Here is a 16,257-nt window from a genome sequence, read left to right as displayed (position 1 = left end):
CTGAAATCTAATAATAATTTTGACAACAATCAGGAAAAACAATTCCTAATGAGGTACTTAGCTTTCAGCATTCTTATCTCTGGCTTTGATCAATGATAATGCAAAAGCTGTATTAGGCTCCAAAGACAAGAAAAAAATGAAAAAATGGTGCCAGATGACAATCTTGACACTAGAAGGGAGGAAAGGATGTCCACCAGACCAGTAGGGGGATGAAAAAGTGTCCGATATTCAGGCCGGCAAAGGGCTTCTACAGCAGGAAAGGCCATTGAATTATTACTGAAGCAGTGAAACACAATGAACTTCTGACAGTGTAAGCCAGATACAGAAAATCATAAAAAATGTTTGGCAATTGGAATGTGACAGTAAGGATCTTTTTAAGTCCAACTTTACCATCAGTCTGATTAAAGGAATGCCAGATAACAGGGTTTGGAGAGATAACATTTTGAATTTTGGGACCTTGACAAAAAGATTGAAAAGGGAGAGGTATAGAATTGATCTCAAAGTTCCCTCTTGATTTGGCACCAGAAAAATCACTGAATAAAATCCTTTGCCAATTTCCTGGGAGGGCACTAGCTCTATGCACCTCTGGGAAAAATACTACTTAAAAATAGGGATATTTGGTTTACAAGATGAGGAGGAATCCCCTGAAAAAGAGACTCTCATTGCCATCTGTACCCCTGCTGGACGATTTTCAGAACCCATTTATCTAAAATATGATGCCACTGAGAGAACAGGAACACTTAGGCTGAGGCATAGATTAACAGGGTGGGAAGGGGGATGGAACATGGAGAGGCAAGCAGTCATTCTGACATTTTGGACTATCTTTACTTCTGAGAGGCTTTCCATTTCTTTTTAGAACCTCCTTGCTTTTTAAAATCTTGTTTATTAGCATGTTGCTGATTAAACTGCTTTTTTCAAAAAGGGTGCCAAGTAAGAGAGAGAGTTTTTATTAAACTTAGGGAGGGTTGGAAAGCATGGGTGACCCTTTCATCAAATCTTTTAAGAATCTCGATTGCAGAAGAGTTAAACAGAACTTTCCTGTCAAGGGGAGAATTTAAAATCTGCTTTAACATATGGTAAGTTTTGAGAACATAACACAGCAAATCTTCTTATAACTGACCCTTTTGCATCAGTTCAAGAGGTGGTATCTGCAGAATCCTAAGCACACTTTAAAGACTGGTTACATGAGAAGCAGGTACAATTAATGCACTCAATACATTCTTTACCTCTGAAGAGAGGTGGGGAGGGGAGTTTTAACAGTTAACCTTCTCATACTTTCAGTTTATTTACTTACTTTTTTACTGGGAAAGTCCAGCTGGATAATTTTGTCCATTTTCAGGGGAGGCATGGGGAGAAAAGCTCCGCAAGTAAGAACAGAAGATACATAACAGAGGTGAAAACTGACATTATATTACAATATACTGTACAATACACAGATTTATACAAATATTAATACACTTGTGACGTAAAATTATACACTTATACCATCAATAAAACAAAATAAAGACAATATTACGTAGCACTGAAATGTGTTGACGTTATAAGTGAGTGAGTTTTTAAGTACACCAATAAAAAATTAACATGTCAACCTGGCAGTTCAACATTATAAAAGTTCCAGTGGCAGAAGGATAAGCTTTCTTTTCAAATCTATCAAAAGCTTTCCTATCCTTATCTGAAGGAAATTGTTAGCATTAACAATATGATTAGCAGCAGAAGTTTTAGATAAGGAAATAACTGCAGGGCCTCCTTTAGGATATTTGAAGAACTTTGTATAACCTATCAGACTTTTCAGCAGCAGAAGGTTGACTGTCAAGCAAGCTACAAATTAAGAAAACACACTCTCAAGCTGATATAACAGTAGGGACAGCTGCAGGTAGAATATCCATTTGCAACAAACCATAATACTTTTAATTTAAATAGGAATTTCATTATGTTCCCACGGATATACTGCTTTCATTTCTATCTAAGATCTCAGAAAAAGATAGCACTTTTGGGGGGAAAACTGCAGTACATTTTCTTCAGGATCAGAATCTTTAGCTTCTGGAGAAATCACTGAAGAAAAGTACTCCCCCCTCCATCCTCCCCCTTCATTCTGCTAACTGAAAATAAGTATAAGAATGATCAGGAACTCTCTTTCTTTTTGAAGTGAGCAAAGAAACAGAATTTGAAACATTGAAAGCAGAAATTAATTCTATAATAAATCACAGCAATTCTTCCCTGTACACAGTAATACAAACAGAAAAAATAACACTCAATTTTTTGCATTCTTTTCTTGGGAGACTCCCTAGAAAAAGACTGACTCTTGACAGGGGCACTATCCCAAACAGCAGGTGTCCTAGCTTAGCTGTGTGTTAGACTCTCATCCGCTCCTTCCTAGAGACTAACGAGAGGGGTTCTCCCTTGCCAAGTTAGGGCAACCCTACAGCCGCAGAGGACATATCTAACTCCCAGTCCTTAATGGCATCCCAAAGAGCTACACCAGATGGACAAACTTTTTTAACTAGAGTATTAGAAGTACCACCCAACACTGCAACAAACTCCAACTGAACAGTGTTACCTATTCTGATCCTGAAGCCACAGCCAACATCCTAGCTGACAAGTTCACTCCTCTATTCATCTTCAAATTCCCTTCTTTGAATCATAAAATTTCCCTTCCCCCAAATCACTAGCTACTGGATAACATAAGCTTTACCCAAAACCAAAAACAATCGCCCCATGGGGAAAGACAATATAGCACACTGTCTCCTAGTTAGCACAAAGTACAACATTGCAGAACCCCTCCTAAGGCTTTTCAAATGCAGTCTCAACACAGGATATGTACCTGCCCTCTGGAAAATGGCCATCATGGTGCCACTCCAGATGCTGGAAACCATCCTATTAGCCTCATCTATAAAATTCAGAAACTTAACTTGGTCAACTTCATAAACAGTGACATTGGTGCTACTGCTCAATGCCAGGAGTCTAAATAACAAAAAATATATATATAAACTCTCTCCAAACCCTCCTCACCCTGAATAATATAGACATCTGTGCACTACCAAGACATGGTTTAAAGTTACAGAGACTGCTCCAGCAGTGCAAGGTTTCAGTTTCCTCCACACTTTGATGAGCAGATGCGCAGACCGGGACTAAAGGCAGAGATGTCTTGATATACAGCAATAACAAGAAAAGATAGAGTTTCTCTATGTGCAGATCATCATTGATAAAATCATGTACCGTTACCTTAGCAAGCTATAGGTCAGTCTCTATGTCCCACAAAACTCATATTGCACACTTAGATCTACTGGTGACACTCACCATCTAACCAAACACCTTACTCATGGGTGACTTTAATTACTCCCCCCTACAGACTGGGAATCCTACACAGCCTCAAATCTGCAGGCGCAGAGATTCCTGGACTTTGTAAACACAAACATCCTTGACCAGTTAGTGCACACTCCCACTACAGGCCCCGCATACTGAACCTCATACTCTCAATTATGGGAGAACACTGCCCTCTTCCTCTTCCAATGTCCAATGTCCTCCCTGGAAAGTTCAACCATGAAGCTGTCTCTTTCTGCATCAAAATCAACTTGGTAACCTCAGTAACAGTTAAGAAGTATTCCAAGTCAAACTACCTTTTATTAACTGAAAGTTTGTCAAAATTCAATGCCCCTTCAAACTCAGAAAACGCAACAGCCTAAGCAGAACTGTTCACAGAAACTTCGTATTACCATGTCATTGGTTACATAGAGGCTGCCGTACCTATGAGAAGCAAGTCCAAAACTTCAAAAACAAACCACTCTGGTGGCATCCCAACTTAAATAGGTTACACAACAAAAGGAAAAAAATCATGGGTAAAATCCAAAAGTGTAACTCTCATAAAGATAAGAACTCTCATCAAACTAAACAGACAACTAAGACAGCCAAGTCCAACAAAGCCAATTTCGAGGTCAAGATAGCCTCCCAGCTAAAAAGCAACCATAAGACCTTCTTTAGCTATGTCCGAAACTTCTACGGCAACACACAGCAGTGCGCTAAACTACTGATTAATGGTGCCACATTCACCAAGCCAGGTAATGCAGTGAATCTGCTGGCTGATAAATTCAGTTCCAACTTTACCCCCATCTCCTCCAGCCATCCCTTCAAACATAACCTCACCAATTATAAATAGCATGCCCTAGCTGCAGTCACTAATGTAAAGAACACAGCCTCAGTGGGCCCCAATAATATTCCAGGATGCCTCTTGAACAGTCTAAAATACAACTTATCAGGGTCACTGGAATCACTATTCAATTACAATCTTAAAAGATGCTTTGTGCCACAAGAATGGAGGACTGCAAGAGTCATCCCTCTTCATAAGGGTGGGCCATCAACAGATGCTGGGAACTAGAGACCCATTATTCTGACCCAGTCATAAACAAAACCATGGAATGAATTATCATGGCTATGATCAACAAAGACATACGAGACCTTCAGACACTGGATACCAGTTTGGTTTGGCAAAGGAAGATCTTGCCTATTGAACCTGGTGGACTTCTTTGACAGTGTCATCAAAGCAATGGATGAGGGTAAAATGGTACATACTACTCACCTTGGCCTGGCTAAGGCATATAAAACAGTATCCCACTCTTGCATTGCTAATATACTTACAAAATTAGGCATAAACACCTATATAATGTGCTGGATAGCCAGACGGCTCACAGATAGGACCCAGGAAGGTAGGATTAGTGAGACCACTTCCACAGAGAGGCCGGTTGCCAGTGGAGTCCCTCAGAGACCTGTACTGGGCCAGTTCCTTTTTGGCATCTACTTCTCAGATGTCGAGGCCAATGTGAAAGGCCTCTGGCAGACCACATTTGCAGAGGATAGCAAACTGGCAGAAGTCAAAGAATCCCCCCAAGACACAAACATCTTACAAAAGGGTATAACACAGACAAATGACTGGTGCCAAAGCCATGGCTTAAAATTTAATGCCACGAAATGCATTGTAGTACCTCATTGATAAAATACCCCTAATAAATGACCCATTAGTCAGGAATCTAGGAACGCATGTAGATAGCAAACTGGCCTTCAACCAGCACGTGTTTATGGTAGTAAGGAAATCCTTCTAAGTTGCTCAACTTATAAGTAAAGGCAAGGCATCTAGGTCCAGGGAAGTCATTGTGCTACTGTACTCAGCCCTCATTAGACACATAGAGTATAATGCCACCTTAGGTAGGTACCTGAACAGACACATGCAGCAACTGGAACATCCCCAAAGTTCCTTACAAAGAGAATACAGGGCATAAACAATGTCCTAAGTGGATTGCCTCAAAGCCCAATCTGTACATGCAGTTTCCTACGGAGTACTGAGACGTGATCTATGCCTAGCATACAAGGCATCCATGGACCCCCCACTCTAATGAACCTTTTGCACTTCTGCAGAACAAACATCAACAGATCAAAAGACCTAAACTTTGCTTGCAAAATCAATAGAACATGTTGGAGATTCAGATATGTATCTCAGAGAATTCCCATTCTCTGTAACAGGCTCCCGATCCATGTAGAACAAAGTCAGACTCAAACCCTATTTAAGCATAACTTGAACCATAGACTGGGAAATTGAAAATTCAGCCCTGGTCTGGCGCTTATGTATCCGATTGACAGGGGCAGCCAGTAAATCATATCATAACCTAGAATCACCCCCATATACACAAGCATCTGAAATGTATAACTAATGGGACACATTTGGGTTGCATGGCTAGGCTTATAAAGCCATTGTGGTAGTTAGCCTATTATACATCAATGAACCTAAGACCCATGTATCAGTTATAGTTAGAAAATCATTCTACTTTGACCATTTAATTACCAAGGGGATATCCTCCAGGTCTAAGAATGTCATAATCCCCCCTCTATTTTTCCCTTAACAGGTCAGTCAGACTACAATGCTCTGTTTGTAATGCACCCAAATAAATTATTTCTTATTAATGTATGTGTGTATTTAATCAAAGGCCTAAGATAGTACAGTTGTGTACACTTGCCATAAATGTAGACGTTCGAGTGTATTCACTGTTACAGTCATCACACTTGGGTTATCCTGCCAGGCGTAGCCCTCAGTAGGCCCGAATACCAGAGGCTTAGTATTTCTGCGTTGGTTGCTGTCACTTCAGGACTGACGTTAGGTTGTCAGGGGTATAAAAACAGGCAGCCGGTGCCATTTCATCAGTTTTTGGTAAAACAAGAAAGCAAACCAGTATAGTGTAAGGTCCTGTCTATTAAAACTGGTATACAACAAACAAATGAATAAAAATATTAAGCGCTTTCACCCATAACCACTCTGGGCATCAGAGTATAATTTGATTAAAACATTCATCCTTAAATATACTAAGAACACAATGCCCTAGTGTTAAAACCAATGAATGACTTCAACCAATCTTATGTTAATTACAAGTGCCAAACGTAAATTGAGATGAAGTAGCTGCATCGAAAAACTTGTACAAAATTATAACAACCACCACCATAAAATGTATTAACCATCCTCACTGAACAATGTTTGTTATCTGACTAATAGTGTGTACATACAATTTTAAATATTTATTTCAGTCAATACAATGTTTAAAAATCAAATACCAATGTATTAAAAACATATATGATAAACATCAGTTTTTCTTGCTCCAAATGTCAGTAGCCCCCAAAGAGGGAGCTAAGTTATGGTGGAAAAACACCACCAGTAAAAAGTAAATACCAGTAGCTCTGTAAGGGGTTAGAAAGAGAGAGACAAGGGGGCTGGAGGGTGGGAAACCAGGACTGCAACAGTGAATACACTTGAACATCTACATTTATGGTAAGTGTACACAACTGTACTATGTTCTTCATGTTTCACTGTTGCAGTCATCACACTTGGGTTGATTCCCAAACCTGAAAAATGGGTGGAGGCAGTCAAGAAGAGTTTGAGCTGGCTAGTATGCCCTGCAGGACTGCTGTTGCAAAGCCCGCCTTGGATTTGGAAAAGGTAGGCAGGTGGTAATGCTTGGTGAAGGTATGAACAGAACTCCAAGTAGCAGCTTCCAGAATGTCCCTGGTAGGGACTCCTCTGAGAAAGGCTGTAGAGGTTGAAGTTGCCCTAGTGTAATGCATTCTGACCCCCCTGAGGGGGTGGTTTCCCATGGTGTTTGCAAAAAAATGGATACAGTGTTCTATTCATTTGGAAACAGTTTGTTTTGATACAACCTTGCCCTCTGTCCCTGGTGCAAAGCTGACTAGTAACTGGTCAGAGTTCCTGAAGGGCTTAGTCCTATCCAGGTAGAATCTGAGCTGTCTGTGCACATCTAAGGAGTGCAGGATCCTTTCCACCTTATTTTGAGGATTAGGGAAAAAGGTGGGCAAACTGATAAAATGATCCACAAAACACCACAAAGGAAGCAGCTGGGATAAGTACTCCACCAATATACAAAAAGCTCATAAAAAATCCACAAAAATATCGGTAGGGTAACCAAGGCACAAAGTTGTTATTCAAACACAGTCAAAACATTGATAGAATCCAGTATACTTTTATTGTAAGTAGGTAAGCTCTTTCATGATAAACATATCACTTCTTCAGACCTTTAGAGAGAACATACTGCCATCTCCATTTAAATATACTTCAACCAATTAAAACATAGCAATTAATCACTTAGGTAATCCTAAATAATTACATAATTATATATGCAAAGACATGCTTTATTTAAAACCAGCAAGACTTTGAAATTGGCTTGCCCAAATTAAATTTAGCAATTAAATGAACAACTGGTCGGATCGGATTGCCGATGAGACCCAGCATAGATAAAATCTAAGTTGCCTTGCCTGTGAAAGGAGTGAGAAACGCTTTGTACTCCTTGTTTTGATATTTAGGAGGAAGAAAAGAGGTTATAATGGATATGGATAACGTTTGCTTCAGAAAGTACCCTAGGAAGAAAGGACGGGGTTGGTCCCAGGAAAACACGTCCGGATGAAAGACCAAGCACGTCCTGATCAGGAGGGCACCCCAACCGGGGAGGCTTGAAGAAAGGATAGCACAAGAGGCAAGTGTGATACAGCAAGAAGACCGCGGCTAAGCATGCACCAGAGTCAAATTGGGGCCAGAATGGGTGAGGCAGGATCAGGGCGGGACCAGGCACGAGGAGACTCCAAACGCAAAAAGATCGCCTGTCTCTGTTCCCCATCAGCGAAGATGCCTGGTACCTGAGTATTGAGAGACCACTGTAGGGGTGAGAATGAGAAGACTGAGGGGGTCCTCAGGATGTTGACCGACTCCGGAAAGTGCGCGAGAGCCGAAAGCTGTTGGTGGCGAGGAGGCATGGTGGCACTCGGATGGCTTCACAAAGTTGTAAGACCTGGAGTTCCCCATCAACAAGGATCATTGTTCTAACAGAAGATGCCTCCCTGAGTTCAAGGATTGATCTCAAGGGAAGAAAGGCTTGAAGTGCTAGGGGCAACGCCAAGAAATGTGCTCATCAGCTGTGCTATGAGATATGCAGCAAGGTCTTCGCCCCAGTCTGCCGCCTGGATGCCTCCATGGTAAAAATGCCCCCACCTCGAGGCTGGGAATACGGATGACAACAGGCATGTTGAGGGGAGGCTTCCTGCGCGCGGCCTCATGGAGAGAAGAGTGCGAAGGCCACAGGAGGGACCGGGCTTGGATGATGCGCTGATCGCACTGATGATGCATGGGAAACCTAAGATACTCGCCAGTCTCGAACCATGATGAACATTGAAGCTGGGCCGAGCATGAACCTGGCAAGAATCGGGAGCGCATCATGGGGCGCCTGGGACCCAAGGGCCTCAGGTCCAACCACACTGGAACCCCTAGCCCTGACAGGAGGCACTGACCTGAGCTTGGGGCTGGTGACCGTCCGCAATGAGCTGAACTCAATCTCTTCGCATACTCCTGGCACCTATAAACCATGTGGGATTCGAGTTTGATTAGGTTGCATTTTTTGTGTTTATGCTTATCGTGGACAGGTGTGGGAGAGGAATGGAGAAAGGAGAGTTGCCAAGCAAGAGAGATGCCTGTTGGGGCGGTGAGAAGCCAGTCATTCAGTCCGCTGCAGAGAAAAGGCCCTCTGAAGCCTCTCAGGCTAACGAGCCACTGCTAATGGGTTTGGGGAACAGGGGTGCCAGCTGGTGAGACCAAAGGAAGGACCCAAGATTGGTAGTGACCGGAGAAACCTCCGGAGCGCAGGATCTCCACGCCTGGTGATGCTTAATATGTGGATCTACGATCTCTGAGGTCTATGGAGACCCAGAGGCTTCTTCCAGGAAGGGGACCATTAGACTACAATAAAAATCCATTCGAATTTCTCCTGGGAACCTGCCAGGTTCAAAGAGCATCCTCAAGATTAGAAGCAGATCCCCGCGGAGCCTTTTGAAACTAACCTGTGGAGGGGGTAGGGGCTGACCTGGTCTGGGGATGGGCATGGGGCAATTGGCCTTAGCAGATGACAATTTGCGCCGTGGTGGCTCCCTTCTGATGGGAACTTGGCAAGGAGGGGACTGGAATTTGATTTTGGCCGATCTGGATAATGTATCAGTGGAGCCTGGATATCTGGAGAAGCCAGCTAACCCGATGGACTCCCCTCGCCTGCCTGCAGGTGCTGTGGAACGTCCCTCTGCCTCTCAAGTGGGCTGGAGCACCAACCCTCAGGGAAGGTTGTCTGGACCAGGGGTTCTTTGGAGCCACCCTGCCCCCCCCCTCCCCCTGGCCCCCCTCTGCCCCTAGACTCCTGTCCTCCCTGTCCCTCGGTGCCACGAAGGACTGCGAGCAGGCAAACTTTCCCCGCTGCGACTCCCGGAACCCTTCTGATTCTGACCCACTGGGCTTCAGGGCCTCGCCTCTGGGCTGCTTCTGGACCAAGCTCTGGCAGACAGTGTCTGAGATCCTTTGCTCTCTGGGGCTGCTGAACCACGCTCTTTTTGCCAGAGGGGCCACAAGGGAATGCCGCAGCCAGACGGGACGAAGGGCTCCGAGAAATCGCGAATGACGAGCGACGCTCGGTGACCCAGCAACCTCCCCTGCTCCTGCGGCTCTAGTTTCGCATAGCCCATAGTATGTGGCACAGTAGTAGAGTGGGAGTGCCTAGTGACGACGGGGATGGCTTGTGGCGGTGGAGATTCTTATATTGTCCTCCGACATGGATGGACTCTGTGTATGACCAGATTCTATATCCTCATAGCATCTTAATCAGTATTGTGTGCAGCAGTTCAGCTTCGGTCAGAGAAGGTCGCTGAACGGTCCATCATCCGAGACTCCTTTCTTCTCATCCGATTCTCGCCTTGGATGGACAAGTTCCTCTTCCTGAGCAAGTTCCTCTTGCCTCTCAGCCCACATGGGCCCCGGGGACTGAGACCGAGGCCAAGGGGCAATTGGCAATTTAATCAGCCGGGAATTGGGATTACCTGTTGGGCACCCCGTTCTGGTCCATAGGGGTCCGGGGACAGGTCCAGAGGGGACACCCAAGAGGCACAGGGCTCGCCAGGGGACACCCAAGAGGTGAATGGGCCCGGAAATGCCACAGTCTTCAACACGGACTCGCTCTCCCTGTGATGGGGCTCCCCACCCTCCATAATGTTCCATTCCTCTGACATCCCAGACCTCCAAGTCCGTTCTCTGGGAGAGACCGGCCTTCCTTCCTCCTTTTCCGTGATGCGTGAGCCTGGAGGGAGTTTTTGGCCTTCTCACGGGCGTTCAGACCTCCCTCCCTGCCAGCACCTCAACAGGGGCCTGTTCCAGGGAGGGACGCTTGGGCAAAGGAGGAAGCTGGCTGGGCGGAGGGTGCAGGTGAAGCTCGACCCAGTGCAGATGGAGCGCGACGGAACCGGCAAGACTGGGGGCCCGGGCGACCCTCAAAGCCGCCCGGGGAGCCTACATCAAAACCGGCGGGAGCCCGGGCTGATCCGGGATCCGCTAATCGCCGGCGTGGAGCCGCCGGATCCGGCGACAGTGCGCCGCCGCTGACGGGCGGCGGCGCCTGACGATCCCGGGATCCAGGCTCGGATCCGGATCCAGGCGATCCGCTCGGAGGCAGGCAGGTTCGATCCCGGGTACTAAGTACCAGTCGGATCCCCAACCCCCGGCTGCCGGCGCCAACTGCTCCCGCCCTCCGAACCCGCTCGGAGAAGGAGCAATTGTTGGTAGCGGTCGGAGAAGGAGCAATTGGCTTAAAGAGGCAAGAGCACTCCCCAGAGGGGAGGGGGGCCTGATGAACATCTGCATCATCCTGATCAGGCTAGCGTCGACAGGCTATAGGTCCGACCCCGACAGGGCTACGAGGTCAGGGCTAGAGTGCCTCCCCTCCTGTGCGAGTGCGGTAGCCTCCTCCTCTCCTGGGAGGTCTCCTCCAAAAAAACACACGGAGCCGAGGATGGGAGGAATGAGCCAGACAGCGAGGCCGAGGAGGAGGAGTGCTGGCGGGGCGAAGCTCAACAAAACAGAGCGTCTCCCGCTGCTTGGTGCTTCTCTCCTCCGCCTTCTAGCTTCCTTCCTCTCGAACCACCTACATTTAAGACCACATTTGAAAACATTTCAAAATACTTTGATTTAAAAATACCTTGATTAAAAACAACCATCATTTATTTATGAATGTTAGATATATATTAAATGTTTTTTATATATATGTTTTTAATCAAAGTATTTTTAATCAAAGTATTTTGAAATGTTTTCAAATATGGAGATGGCAGCATGTTCTCTCTGAAGGTCTGAAGAAGTGATATGTTTATCATGAAAGCACTTACCTACTTACAATAAAAGTATACTGGATTCTATCAATGTTTTGACTGTGTTTGAATAACAACTTCATGCCTGGGTTACCCTACAGATATTTTTGTGGATTTTTTATGAAATTGATAAAATGGTTGAGAGCTACACTGTAGGCATAAAAGTAGTGTTAGTCCTGAGGGAGACCATGTCAGCATGAAAAATAATGATGGGTTCCACAGCCATAAGTGCTTGTAGCTCAGACACTCTTCTAGCTGAAGTGATGGCCAGAAGCAAGGCTGTTTTCCAAGAGAGGAATTTTAACTCTGCTGATGCTGCAGGCTCAAAGGGGGGATAGCGTGAGCTTTTCCAACACAAAATTAAGGTCCCAAGCAGGGGTGGGGACTCTTCTTGGTAGCCTTATGTTGTTAGCCCCTCTCAGGAACTGTTTGATGAGAGGGTGAGAGAAGAGAGGTGGCTCAGTGCTGTAATGAGCAGAGATGGCAGAGGCATGGATCTTAATGGAAGAGAAGGACAGGCCTCTGTGGAGTAGGTCTGCTAGGTAATCCAGGATGAGAGGTAAGGAGGGTTGTGCTGTATCCGCTCCTTTAGAGTGAATCCAGGAACAGTACCTTTTCCACTTAGCATAGGATTTCCTTGTACTGGGTCGTCTGGCTTCATGTATGACATCCAGTACCTGCTTGCTTAGGCTGGCCACTGGAGGAGAATTCAAGGAATAAGCCAGGCTGCAAGGTTCTGGGTTTGCAATTGCGGATGCACGATCTGTCCCTCCTGCTGAGTCAGGAGGGTTGGGATCTGATATAGGTGTCATGGTGGCACTGGTGATAGACTGTGCAGTAGTGAGTACCAGTGCTGGCATGGCCAGTCTGGGGCAATTAAGATTGCCCTTGGTCTTTCCTGCCTTATCTTGAGTAGTACTCTTGTAAGAAGAGGCAGAGGGGGAAATGCATAGATTGAAAGGTTTGCCCACTGGAAGGATAGGGCATCCACTTTCCAGACCTTGCTGTGAGGTAACCTGATGCAGAATTTGCTGAGGTGATGGTTGTAGGGGGAGGCAAACCGGTCCACCTTTGGGGTACCCCATTTCTGGGTCAGAAGGCTGAAGGTGTTGTGGTCTAAATGCCACTTGTGTGGGTCTAGGCGATTTCTGCTCAAGTTGTCTGCCAGGCAGGAATTGAGCTTCCAGGTGAATATGCATGGTTGAGGCTGTGTTTCACAGGGCCATGGCTAGCCTGCAGAGTGAATAAGAGTGGGTTCCCCCTGCTTGTTGATGTACCACATCACATTGGTGTTGTCGGTTTTTATTAGAAGGGGCCCCTGGTGAGAGTAGGGATCTGAAAGTTGTTAGAGCGTGCTGAACAGCTAGCATCTCTTTTTGGTTGATGTGCAGATGAATGCACCTGCCGTCCAGATGGGCACCCCAGGTATAGTCTGATGCATCTGTGGTTAGTGTCTGGGTGGCGTGGGGTTGTGGAAAGGGAAGCCCCTTGCTGTGGTTACATGCTGCTGCCCACCAAAGAAACTCTTTCCTTAGACAAGGTATTAAAGGTATGATAAGTTTCCAGGTCCTGAGAATGTTGGCACCAAAGACTTTTTAAGTACCACTGAAGTTTCCTCATAAGCAGTCTGGCATGTGGAATTAGCAGAATGCAGGAGGCCATGAACCCTAGAGCCTGCAAGATTTTCCTTGCGAATAGCTGCGTTATGGTGGCCATTTGAGCGAAGTAGCCTGTCAGGCTTGTTTTTCTGGAGTAAGGAATGCCATCTGGGACGCTGTGTCCAAGCTTGTCTAAGCTTGCTCCCAGGAATACAATTTTTTGACTGGGGACTAGTCTGGATTTCTTTTCGTTGATAGTGTACACCCAGGGATGTAAGAAGATCCTTTACAAATATCAGGTGCTGCAACAGCTTTTCCTGACTGTCTGCCTGAATCAGGTAATCGTCCAAGTAAGGGTAAATTTGAATCTTTTTCTATCTGCAATAAGCAATGGCTGGAGCCATGCATTTTGTGAAAACTCTGGGAGCAGTGGATAAGCCAAAGGGAAGTGCAGAGAACTGATAATGCATAGATCCTGTCCTGAAACATAGATATTTCCTGCAGGAGTCCCTGACTGGGATATGCAGATAGGCCTCCTTTAGGTCTAGGGTGGCTAACCAGGCATCTTTGGACAGCATAGGGAGAAGCTGCTGTAGGGTGAGCATTTTGAATTTTGGTACCACCAGGAAGGTGTTTAGAATGGATAGATCTAAGATTGGGCACCAGGTGCCCTCTTTTCTGGGTACCAGGAAAAGTCTGGAATAAAAATCTTGGCCTACCTGTTCTGCAGGAGTAGGGTGAATTGCCCTTATGGAGGGCAGGGACTGAACTTGGTTTTGTGCCTCTGCCCACTGGTCTGGAGGAAGGTCTGGTAAACCTTTTGGGGTTGGCAGCATGTGGAAATAAAAATTTTTACCCATGGGATACTATGTTGAGGACCCATCAGTCGCTGGTGATGGAGGTCCAGTTTTCCTCCTAGGGGCATGTGCAATTGGGAAGAGGTAAGGAGTGGAATTGAGAAGTCATTGTGATTTCTTTCCGTAAGGGGATGGCTTAGCACTCCTTGTTTTAGAAGTGGAGGTACTCCATTGCTTAGATCTCTGCATACCCTGAGACTGTAATCTGGGGGGTCCGTTTCCCCTGGCTCTAGTCTGGGATGGCCTTGAGGGGGCTGGAAAGGACCAATATTTCGAGGGGCAATGCCTACTAAATCTTGGAGCCTGCACTTGCAAAAAAATCTTTGACTGTCTGCATAGACTTAGCCTTTTCTTCCATCTTTTTTAAAACCTCTTCTGCTTTGGTGCCAAACAGATTGTCCTTGTTCAGAGCAGTGTCCAACAATTTTGATTTGACATGGTCTGGCAAGGTCTGCTCCTTAAGCCAGGCATGCCTTCTAAGTACAGAACCTGTTACTGCTGCCCTTGCAAGATGCTTCTAGGGCATCAAACCCATACTGCAGGGTATGCTTGCTGACTTGGCTTGCAGAATGCATAAGCTCCTGTAATTCTTTATTTTCTGCACAGTCAGGAAAGGTAGATAATTTTTGCTTAATAAATACCATAGTATGTTGCTGGTATTTCAGCATGTGGAACTGACAATTCAATGCTCTAATGGCGAGAGTTACAGAGGTGTATACTTTTTTACCTCATCTGTCTAAAGCTCGGGAATCCCTGTCCGAAGGAGTGGGATTCTTAGCTGTTGTAGCTTTTATTCCTTTAGGTCCTTGGGAGATGACCTCCGGGTCAGCAGTAGGATTTTTGAAGAGAAATTTGTGAGAGTCAGGGACTCTATAGTACCTGTCAGTTTCCTTGGAGCAGGGGGTAAAGTATCAAGAGTTAGACTGGATTCCATAAAGACATCATCAACAACATCCAGAACAGGAGGGATAGCTCAGGGTCTGTGCTGTGGTAAGTCTAAAAATTCCCTGAGACTCTTTTTGGACTGAGGATAATCCTGGCATTCCCAGTGGAAATGCTCTCTCAATGTATGTAGGATTTCACTAAAAAGAAAAATCCTCTGGAGGGGAGGCTGAAGGAATGGATTCCTCTGCATCTGAATCCTCATAGGCAGATAAGGGCATGTCTTCATATTCAGAAACCTCAGAGTCGTCGGACTCTTGGTCAGATAAAGCTGCTGGGGATAAGTCTCTTTTTCTTTTAGCAGGGGAAGGTTGGCTTCCTCTAATCAACATGATCAGGTCTTCTGCCATTTTAAGCATCTGAGATTGTGGCAAGGAAGCAGGCGCTTGAGTTTGGGTCGTCGTTTTTTTAGGTGTAGCTTGTACTCTTGGACTTAGAAACTCGGTAGTTTTAGAAAGAACTGAAGACACAAAAGAAGTCGTTGGTTTGTGTCGAATATCGGTAATGCGAAGAACTTCCTCAGACGTCGGTGCCTGCACAGTGGCTCCGGACCCAACCAAGGTAGAGACATGCACAGGTTCTGTAGTCAAAGAGGAGTCTCGCGGCATGCTGAACTCCGAATGGGTCTTGGTAAAGGCCTGTGAATCCATCGAAGTGGGCATCAGGGGCTGTGAAAGCGCCTCACTGAGTACCGACGAACTGGCGACTAGCTCAACGGAAGCATCATTGGCAGTTTTGGACCTGTGCTGTCCATCTCTTGTCTTTATCCTTACCTTTTTTTAGAAGATCGGTAGTTGGATGGCTTACCGAAGCCATTTCAGATTACAGAGATCGAGAACAGAAGTATTTAGCTACAATAAGGGCCCGATGAATAGTTAGTGCGTTGAACAAAGCACAAAACCGACAGCGAGGAACGGTGTGGTCTGGGCCTAAACAGGTGATGCAGTAAGAATGGAAATCTCGGTGTGGTATTTGCTTTCCACAGGCGAGACAATTGTTAACTTTTTCTGACATCGGTTAGAGCAAGAAAAAAGGATCCCCAATGGGGTACTTAGCTTTAGAAGACTTCAGGATGATTCAATTTTGGAAAAGAAAATGGCCAACCAGCACTTGTGCGAACTGCTTCTGCTTTGGGCTCCTTGGCAAGA

At 45.5% G+C, this 16,257-nt stretch overlaps 1 protein-coding gene across 1 annotated transcript in view; it reads right to left on the bottom strand.

Moving 5' to 3' along the window:
- Positions 1 to 16,257, bottom strand: part of ANKRD46 (ankyrin repeat domain 46) — a 155,225-nt gene that overhangs the window by 46,650 nt on the left and 92,318 nt on the right. The gene's annotated exons all lie outside the window — the stretch shown is intronic.

Source organism: Protopterus annectens, chromosome 15.part0 (genome assembly GCF_019279795.1).
Source record: "Protopterus annectens isolate FY-2018-M chromosome 15.part0, PAN1.0, whole genome shotgun sequence".
Lineage (NCBI taxonomy): Eukaryota > Metazoa > Chordata > Ceratodontiformes > Protopteridae > Protopterus > Protopterus annectens.
The sequence above is the reverse complement of the archived record's forward strand: the minus strand, read 5'-3'. Positions and strand labels throughout refer to the sequence as shown.